The 9978-nt window shown below is 42.0% G+C and overlaps 1 long non-coding RNA gene across 10 annotated transcripts in view; it reads left to right on the top strand.

Annotated features, from left to right (window-relative positions):
• Window positions 1–1497: 1497 nt before the first annotated feature.
• The window catches only part of LOC146763384 (uncharacterized), a 57704-nt gene continuing 49223 nt past the window's right edge, over window positions 1498–9978 (top strand). For 3 of the 10 annotated variants that reach the window (XR_014952236.1, XR_014952238.1, XR_014952234.1), the window contains exon 1: window positions 1499–9102. This is a non-coding gene — a long non-coding RNA (uncharacterized LOC146763384). Of the gene's footprint in view, window positions 9103–9978 lie in introns of all 10 variants that reach the window. The other 7 variants (XR_014952231.1, XR_014952235.1, XR_014952230.1 and 4 more) reach the window with 4 other exon arrangements.

Below are 9978 nucleotides of genomic sequence, written 5' to 3'. Positions count from 1 at the left end.
GTTGTGTTGTTGCATGTTTTTTTTATTTTGCAATAGCATGGTTTGTTCCTATGTACCCCCCACTTTCAACTTGATTTGTCCCTAGTTTTCCCTCCTTGCCCTATGTGTCAATCCTCCCCTAAAGTCCTGAGTTATTCCCTTGTCCCCTCCCAGGCAGCCTGTCAGTCACTCTGTATCCCTTCCCATACATCTAGAAGCTTCCATTCTACGTGCCGGGTGATTGGGCAAGGGCTTGGGGCCCCTCCCATATCCATCTCTCATTGGTAGCCATATTTGTCTGCCCATTCAAGATCCACTCCTCCTTGTACTCGCATAGGCTGACCAAGTCCCCTCTGTTTTAGTACATAAGATATTGCAAGCCGCCTGTTTGTGCTCTTGTTAGCTGGCATTATGCAGGTGTTGTTGGGCTCTGCTGGGCTACAGTAAACTTTGGATTCAGCCCCTAACAAGAGACTCTCTTCTTTGCTATGCCATGGGATTCCGCTGCGCCTGTCAGACCCACAAAGCACTCTCCAAAGCCCTGCTGGGCTCAGTGGAGGGTGCTTCCATTTGCCCTTCTCGCCCCATTGGAGAGCTAGCTGGGGCAGAAAGGGACTGAGAACTGGGATTTGGGGTGAGAGCGTGGCAGTGGTGACTTTTGGTTTAAGTTGACTGAAACTTTTCAGGGATGAAAGAACAGTGATAAACTTGGGCACAGGTAAAAAATGCTTGTTAATAATGCCCATGGGCTGCTACCACCTGACTGGAAATTTACTGGTGTCTGATTTGGAGCTGTCTTTCCTTTGGAGTGACTTTTCTAAAGAGTGATGGTGCTCCTTCGTGATCAGATTTTGCTGAAATGCAGAAAGATGCAAATCTCTTATGTGTGTGGGCAGTCCAATGGGAGTGTTTTGTCTAGACAGACTCTAGGAAAGATCTCCAAGACCATCAGGCCCAACTGTTTGTTAGAGATGAAAGTTTTTAGGTAGGAAGTCTCAACATGAGTCAACCTGGCTGATAGGGTTCCTTGTGGAAACAATTTGCATTATTTTCCTGAACTAATGCTAAAGAGCCTGTCACAAGAGTCTACTCCTGCATAGCTGACAAAACATTGCAATGTATTGATTGCAACAACAGTGAAACAACAAATGTGATTTTTTTTTAACTGTTAAGGTAAATATCACTATTTATATTTTAGTAAAACTTGTTTTATTTTTCCTGTGAGTCTAAAGGCATACTGGGCACCTTTTCAGGATATGCAATGGGTGAAGACTGTGACACAGCACAGAATCACAGAATGGCAAGATAGGAAGGGACCTCTAAAATTCATCTTGAACCTCTTTCCTGCTCAAGCAGGGCCACTGAGAGCAGGTTGCTCAGAGCTGTGTCCAGAGACACCACAACACCTCTGGGCAAACTGTGCCAATGCTCAGTCACCTTTGGAGTGCAAAAATGTTTTGTAATGGTAGAGAGACCTTCCTCTGTCTCACTTCGTGCCCATTCACTCTTGTCCTGGCACTGGGCATCACTGAGAAGAGCCTGGCTCTGTCTTCCTTGCACCTTCCCAGGTAGTTATATACATTGACAAGACCCTCCCCCTTGAACCTTCTGCTCTCCAGACTAAGGATCCTCAGCTCTCTCAGTCTCTGCTAAGAGGAGGGAGGATTTAATACCTTCATTCATTCATTCATTAACTAATTTCCTGTGCTTTGGCTGAGTCACTTCCCTGTCATGCCCTGGGCGGCCCTCGTTGGGCACCCAGCCCTGTGCACCCCCAAACTGCAGCCTGTGGGTGTGGGCATGGTAAACATGGCAGTGCTGTGCCAAGTGTAGCTGGCACTGTGCAGGACATGACCATTTTGTAGGGGGCCTTCTTGTGGGATGCCTGTGGCACCCAAATTTTTCCCTTTTATGCTATACCCTGTCATAGTCTTCAGTGTGTTTCTGAATTGGTGCCTCTCTCAGCCTGTCTCTAAAAAGAAAAGTAAACAAGCCCCAGTAACTTGACCAGGAGAGGTCTACTCTTACTGAGACAGATCTACTTCTGTCAGTCTTATTTAAACCACATCATGCTGGTGGATCTGGCAGTGTCACTAGGAAGTGGTACATCAGCAGTGAAGGAAGATTTTTGTGAGAGAGACATTTGTAGAATGCTTTGATTGATTTTCCTCTTGGTGAGTGCAATGGACATTACCCAAACTTATCAGCAAGTACTTACTGAAATAATTTCCCTGCAGCAGCTGCCTTTGGAGTGGTTGCAAGACACAATTTTTAGTAACACTGAAGTGAAACTTTTCACCAAAACTCTGAGAGTAGGGTTAGAAATTCATTGAAAAGAGTCACCAGAGCTGTGTCCACTGAATCCCAAGCTATGTCCTGTTTCTCCAGTATGGTGATGCATTTGCTTCCCCTCTCCTTGGGGCTGCTCACAACCTTTGGGATTCCTGTTAGGTATTAAGTGAGGCTTTTTGAGCTCTCCTGGACCACAGTGGACTGTGCCAGCACCTCGCTGTGAGTGGGATTCCTCTCAGAGCTCGTGAACCCACAAGTTTGTGATCCTTGGAGGGCTGTTGCCAAAAGTTGATGGCAGGGCCTGGTCTGATAATTCAATTCCTCCACCCACTCAGAGATGCAAAGGCATCAAATGTGAGTATTCCACTGCACTCAAGGAGATTTTTTAACAGGTACTGTTTTACAGATAGATAAGGATATCTTTGTTTAAGCATGCATGTGAATTAATTCAAATACCCTCTCCAGAACAATAGCAATGGTGCTATCTTGAATCTGTAACTAGGTTATTCTAGCAACTATAATAAATCCTATTTAATTACTTTATAAATATTAAATTAGTCAATAGCTAAGTGCTGCTAAGCCCTTTTGCACCATTATCCTTTGCACCTTTATTTTTTTTTATCCCTGGTCCCTGTGTAAATTATTCTGAACTGATTCTAATGCAATTTTCCTTTGTATGCTTCACCTGTGTAGTAAGTAATGGAGTAACCTTGCCACTGAACTCTGTTAAATTACATCTTCACAAATGTATGTTAAAACCTGCTTTCACTAATACCTTTAACAGTGATTTTTTGAGCAGCCTAACACATTCATTGGCCCCATCCATAAGCACACTCTGTGCTCACAAGAGCCTTGAGTTAAATTCTGTAAGGGCTCTCTCCAGTTCACCAGTTATACAGCCTGATTGCTGCTTATTCCTTGCTTTTAGGGCCTTTCCCCTCTTCCTTTCCTCCTCTGAATCTTGGATCTTTCCATTGCAGGTTTTTGAAAACAGCTGAGACAACACCTTTGATCCAGGTAAGAATGTTAACACCTTAGATCACCTGAGAGTGCACCATAGAATGCAGGAAAGTCGTGATGGATGAGGAAATGTACTGGTCTGGCTGCAGCCCAGCTCTCTGCACTCTGAAGTGCTGGTAGAGGCCCTTGTTTCTGAATATGAACAGATACATGCCAGGGTGGTGTCCAGCAGACTCCCTGAGAAAATATTTATGTTTACTAACTGGAAATGATTTTTAAATGGGGTGGATGATGGCTCGCTGTTGTCATTGCTATACAAGAGAATTGTCAGCCTTTTATTTCACCTTAAAAATAGGTGCTCTTGTGTCAAGAAGGAGGTGTGTTAATACTGGGAGGGTTGAGCTGAAAGCAGAAGACTGTTGATTGTAAACATGCTCAGGTTACCCTGCAGTGGGAATGACTCTTGATAAACCTGTGTGAGCAGCAGGCCAGTGATCCTCCAGCATGGTCAGAGATGTCTTTTTGCCTTTATTTCTTTCTGTCTTATGCGTTTGCCCAGGTGCTGCTTCTAGCATCCCCTGCTGGGTGAAGTGACAGAAATTAATGTTCTTTTTGTGATTTAGTTCTGAGTTTGTGGCTGTCCCAGCTGCCTGGCCTGACTCACACATGTGGAAATGGTGAGTAACCACATTTATGTAATCAGTATTTGTTTTTATTGCACTGCTACACTCCAAGTTCATTTTTTTTTCCTCATTTATTTACTTGTATCTTACAGCAGAGTTTTCAATATGGTTGGTGCATAGGTGTAAAAAGGAGGGGTTCTGTAACTCTCTGCAGATTGGTTTCTAAATGGAATTTTGAAACTTCTTTGGCAGGAGAAGACAACTATGTGCTGAAACCAGTTCAGGGCAGGTGAAGTGACAATTTTATTTTCTTCTGTTCAGAAAATCAAACTATCAGCAAAGCTGGACTATTCTAACAATCCTGTTACAAAGAATGCACCTTTTAAATACCTTTAGGAAAACCAGCCAACTTAACCATGTTTTAAGTAAAAAGAGAAAAAAAATGGTTTTTTTTCCCCCTTCTTTCACTGTTATAACTGTAAGAAAGCTTGAAACTATCTGCTGTTATAAAAGAATAAAGATGTCAGGCCTTACCTTTCCCTAGACTGTGGGCAGGGCATACTGACATTCATCCTTCAATTTTGACATAATTTTTTCTTGATTTTAGAGATATTTCTTTAGCTGCAGGTATGTTCCAACTTTCCTAATGTATTTATGTTACCTCCCCATAGAATATTAGTGTTACCTGGATGTCAGCTGTGGACTTTTAATAAGAAAGTATTATGCTTGCAGCTCTTTTGAGTGTGAAAATTAAATTACAATGTCTAAACCAATGTTTAAATGCCTATTCTTTTCTAAATTTTCTTAGTTGTTTCTTGGGCTGATATTCTATAAAGCCTGATAACAATGCTTTAGGAGAACAAATTTATTGCTGATCTTTAGTAAATTGGAAGGAAAGTGAAATTGTAACTGGTGGGGAAACCAGGGGAAGACTTAGGAATGGCTTCTGTGTAGGAGGTGCAGGGTGTGAAATTAGACATTTCTCATTAAGTGAGAGAGGCAGGAGAAATAAGGGAGTCATCCTCTTAAATGTAAATGTGTTTTTCATCTGAGTCCGACTAGAAGCAACAAAGTACTTTAAAAATAAATAACCAAAAGCACAGTTGCTCTTAAAGCTCATTTTATCATAGATCTTTTGCTGACATTGTTTTCTTATTGACGTCAGTGGAGGTTTCAAAAGCAATTGAAAGCAGCTGTCTGCTTCAAACACATGTTGAAGTCATCAGGAAAAGTGGTATAGAGTCTTTCCCTGGAATATACTTGAGACTAATCCAATATGTCTTTTCATCACAAATTTTAATCATCAGTTGCTGGCTTAGTTTGTATTTGCTGCAGTGGGTCTTGTACTAGAGCAGCTGTATCAGATAAGGGTGCACAGTAATATATAACTGGCTTTACCAAATCCATCAAACTCACTTTCATCTTAAATACAGTGTTATTTATTTTCCTTTTTTTTTTCCTCAGGCGCTATCAAAGTTTTTCTCTTTCAATATTTTGGAGAATTACTTGCTTTTGAGGAAATAAAGTTCGAAGTCCATTGATTAAATTCCTTATATCAATTGATATTGCTATTTTGTGAGAGTGTATTAGTTAGATGATTTTTATGCAGTGAACTTTCATTACATTATTAAATTGATATATATTAACTTTAAAAATTGGCCCCTCTTATTTTTTCTTTATTTTTTTTTCCCTAAGTGACATTGGAAAATGGTGTGCTTTACTGAAATCATCTTGTTTCTATGAGGAATTGTGTGATGGCTGCTGTTTTTTAGAGTCTGTGTGTGGTCAAAAGTGTCTCATGCAGAGAAGCACAAGGAATCTGAACTAGTACATGAGAAAAAATCCAGTACGGTGGCATCATGTTTAGGTGAGGCTATGTGTACCATAGGCTTTGTTAATTTAAAACCCCTTCCTTCTAATATTTCCAAGTAAACATTGTCTAAAGAAGGCTTGTGGTCACTGCAAGTGCCCTGAACCCAGCTGGCAAGGCAGTGCTCTGAGCTAGAATCAAAACATGAAAGGAATAGGAAATATCCTATGTGGCTTGATTTGGGAAGAACAGCACTCAGGGATGTTTTAAAAGGAGGAAATCAGACATTGCCACAGCAATGCAGCACTGATAAATAAATTAGTGTCGTGGTTTGACACAGAAAGAGAAGTTTTTCCGGAAGGAAGAGGTCAATTTGGATATTGACCAATTGAAGGTGGACACGCCTCTGAGAACACAGAGGGTTAAAAGCAGAATTCCCAGGGGAACTCGCTCTCTTTGGTTCTGGTCAGCGTGCAGTGCAAACCTCCCCTGCCCAGCAATGAGCTGGGTGGGGAAGGGGAAGCCCCATGGCCTGATAAAGGTAGGGCCCAAGGGTGGTGGAAGGACTGGAACCGGGCTGGCCCCTGCAGATGGAAGGGTGGAAGAAATCTGGGATGTCTCCTTCCCCCCCCCAGAATTTCTCTCCCGAGAGGGAGAAAGAGACAGCAGAAGTTCTGTCAGCAATTCCACCGTGAGGAAGGAGAAGGGGGGGGTGGGAGCTGCAAGGTGCCCAGTGCGTGGGAGTTGCTGGATGTCCGGGCATCGAGCCATCCTGGGAGTTCGGACTTTTAACCCTTCCTTGAGAAATGAAAGCTTGTGAATTTTTTCCTTCCCCTCCTCGGTTTGAAAGAGAGGAAGAGGGACACCTTGGACCCTGGGATGTTAGAAGGAGGAATTCTAGATGGGAGGGGGACAAGGAGTGGCTTTTGGCTGGACTTTTCCGTGTTAGCCACAACCTGAACCAATCTTCTCCTTCAAGAGGGACTGTGTTTTGGGAGGATGCCAGTGAGTCAAGAGACCTGCTTCAGCTGGGAAAAAGACAAAAGTGGAGTGAATGGAGAAAAGGTTAGGGGGTTTGTGGTGGCGCCCCCTTGTCCTGGAAAGGAAAGAGAAGAGAAGAAGATCTCTGTTCTTGAGCCCTCGGCCCCAGGGGAAAATGGGGGGGACTGTGGTCCCAAACAATGAAAAACTGAACTGTTGTTTCCTCCCCTCTTGGCAGGGCATCCTTGAAAGGAAAAATCCTAAAGGCAGTCTGTCCATCCATGCATTTGTGGTGAGAGCACTGTGCATGGAAAGAAGAAGGGTCACCATGGCAAACTTTTCTCTGGGTGGTGCCATGTGTGACATGGAAGCACAGGATGTGGAGCTGTGTTTCTTGGGGGGTCTGTGGCACAGGAGAGACTCTGTTCCCTCGAAGGACTGAGTATCGATTGTCTGGAGGGTGGAAACCTGATTGGGGTCCAGATTGTGTCTCACTGTGGTTTGTTGGAGTTGGGTGGTGGGGGGAGGAATGCTTTGCAAGGTTTTAATTTGATCTTTGTGTGTTTTTTTTTTCTTTTTTTTCCTTTCTTTTTTTCTTTTTGTAGTAGTAGCTTAATAAAGTTATTTTTCCCCTGTTATTAAGCTTGGGCCTGCTTTGCTCTGTTCTAGATTCCACTTCACAGCATTCAAGGGAGGGATCACATTTTCATGGGGGCACTGGCATTGTGCCAGTGTCAAACCATGACAATTAGAAAATGTATTTTACTACAGGATGGGTATATTTCTAGGTTCTTTATATCCTCCTGGACCTGCAGAGGGTGCAAAATTTCCACATTGCTCAGAAGAAGCAGAATTATTGCATTCTCCTGGTGCATTTTGCTCCTCTGGTAACTTGTAGCAGCACATCATCAGCACCAAGATCCTCTCTAGAAATGTAATTGCAACAAAAATGGAGATAAAAGCATTTATTACTGAAATTAGGGCTCTTGCCATTTAATTGGCAGAAGTGTTTTATTCTTCAAAAGCTGCACATAGTGCTCAGCAATTCTCTCTAGCCTAATGCAATTTGTTTCCTTGTCATTTTCTCTCTTTCCCTAATAGGATGCTTTCCTCTTCATCATGTCTCTTTTTCTGCTTTCTGTTTGATTTTTATCTGGGTATTTCTTTTGGCTCACAGTTTCTGATGGAATTCTTGCTTCCAGCTTTAAGTGGTTTCTTTCATATAATTAAAACAGTGGAGGTAAATGATAAACTACGTGGTTTTCGTTACACATTTTATTTTCACGATTTCAGCAGTATCTAGAATAACAGAGTAAGATATCTGAGACATTATTAATATTATTTCACTTCATTTATTTTCAGTGATTTAGCAGAGGTCTTCAGGGGGAGGATAGTATGACAGCAATGTTTAGGCAAAAAACCTGCTTTTGAAGTGTAGGGGTTTCTGCTTTCAAAGAAAGCCATTCTGTTCTGCAAATCAAAATAAATGCTTCACTACCACTCAATTAGAGCAGTATTATTAGGGAAATAATCCCTCAAACTTAAAATACTTGTCAAGGGATGGGCGAGAAAGTTGTTAGTGTGTGGTGGTAAAACTTGTCTAACTTGTCTGACTTCCCATGTTTCATAACAAGGATTTTTTTTTTCAGTTTGTTTATTTCTGTTAATTTATGTTTTATTTTTAATTCACAGTCTCCATACCAGTTGTGAAAGGGTTGGGTTACAGTATTGTTGGAGGTACAACAGTCTTTCAGCTTGGTGGTTAGCCTTTGTGTAGGAGTGAATGTGCACTTAAATTTAGCTCTCTGTATTTGGTCAAAGTCCTTTGTGGGGTTCTTTTTAAGCAAATCTGATTAGTTTTTTGGCTGTAACAAAAACTTTTTGCATTGACCTGCTTATATCTCATCTTTGGCTTGATGGGGGAAAAAGCCAACCAAAAAAATATTGAACCAAAAAATATAAAAATAAACCAAGGAGGTCAAGAGGCAAAATTGTGCTTGTGCCAAGGCCCAGCACAGACCCTCATGTTCTGTGTGGCTGCAGATGATGGTGATACTGGGGAGAGCAGAAAACCTTTGTTGAGGCTTGTCCTTGACCCTGCTGAAAAACAAGAGGAAAATTTCATCTTGCCTCCTACCCAGTGCAAGTCTTTTGGTCAGAAGTTTTGAAATAGGTGGCTTAAATAGTGTAACTTGTATTTGGAGATTTTTAATAGCTCTGATTAAGTCTGAGCATGCAGTTTTCTAAGATAAAAATGATTAATTGTAAATAAATTGTTTGATTTGAACATATTATTGGGATAGTATTGCAGTAGCTGTATTAGCAGCATAATAATAATCTTGTTGTCTTCTCTGATTCCAGGAATTGCAAGGTTTAGACCTGCAAAGCAGAGCACAGCATCATTATATAATTTGGTGGGGAAGAGAGGTGCTACTCTTCACAAAGGACAGATTAAAGGTTTGGGCCTATTATGTACCCATCTGCAGCTGCCTGCTCTTTGTGCAGCAGGGTGGCCCTTCCTCAGGTGGGAAAGGTGGAGGCTCCCAGCTGTAAAAATGTGCAGTTCCTTCTAGGGGCATGCAGGGCGAGGCATGAGGCTGAGGAAACAGTGATGGTGGAGCTTATTGCAGTCCATGGCACTTTAGGTGATGGAGGCCTCAGGAGCAGGGAATTACCCTGCAGGCTTCCTTGTTAATTAATCAAAAATACATGTGAGTGCACGAGAGAGCCTCTGTACAGAGCTGCACCTGATGAAAGAAGAAACAGTGCCTTTAGATTTATTTTGGTGCATGGATGGGGGACAATCACCTCCCTGGGCAGCCAGGGCTTTCTTTTCTTTGTGCCGCACATGGGGGTGGCTGGTGGCAAGGCAATGGTGCCACACAGAACCCTGGCATGGACCTGCCAGCTGGGATGCTGAAACCTCAGCTGGACACAGCTACAGGCAAGAATTTTAAGGCCAGCCTGGCCTGAGTGGAAAAGTTTAATGTGCAATTATTTTGAGAGTTCAATCACTAATATTTTCTTAAGTTCAGAGTGGTAAGACGGAAGCCAGAGGGATTATCTGCACCCTTGGGCAATATTCTCTGTATGTAGGACAATTTATTGTTTCCAGATATTGTCATTACATTCTTTATTATCAGCTGACACTTTTAGAAATCTGGTTGCAGTGTTAATTTTATTTTCCATGTATCCTAGGGCATGAGAACTGACAGAGAGCTTTGCTAAGAGAACAAAAACCCCATTAATTTTAGTTCTTTTTGCTGATGCCTTTGATTCTTTTGTTTTCCTATTAAAAACTTACTTTACTAAAGAAACTGTTAGAGGTTCATA

This window comes from Lonchura striata, chromosome 1A (assembly GCF_050655825.1).
Source record: "Lonchura striata isolate lonStrDom1 chromosome 1A, ASM5065582v1, whole genome shotgun sequence".
Classification (NCBI taxonomy): Eukaryota; Metazoa; Chordata; class Aves; order Passeriformes; family Estrildidae; genus Lonchura; species Lonchura striata.
Note: the sequence above shows the minus strand (reverse complement) of the source record. Positions and strands in the feature narration are given on the sequence as shown.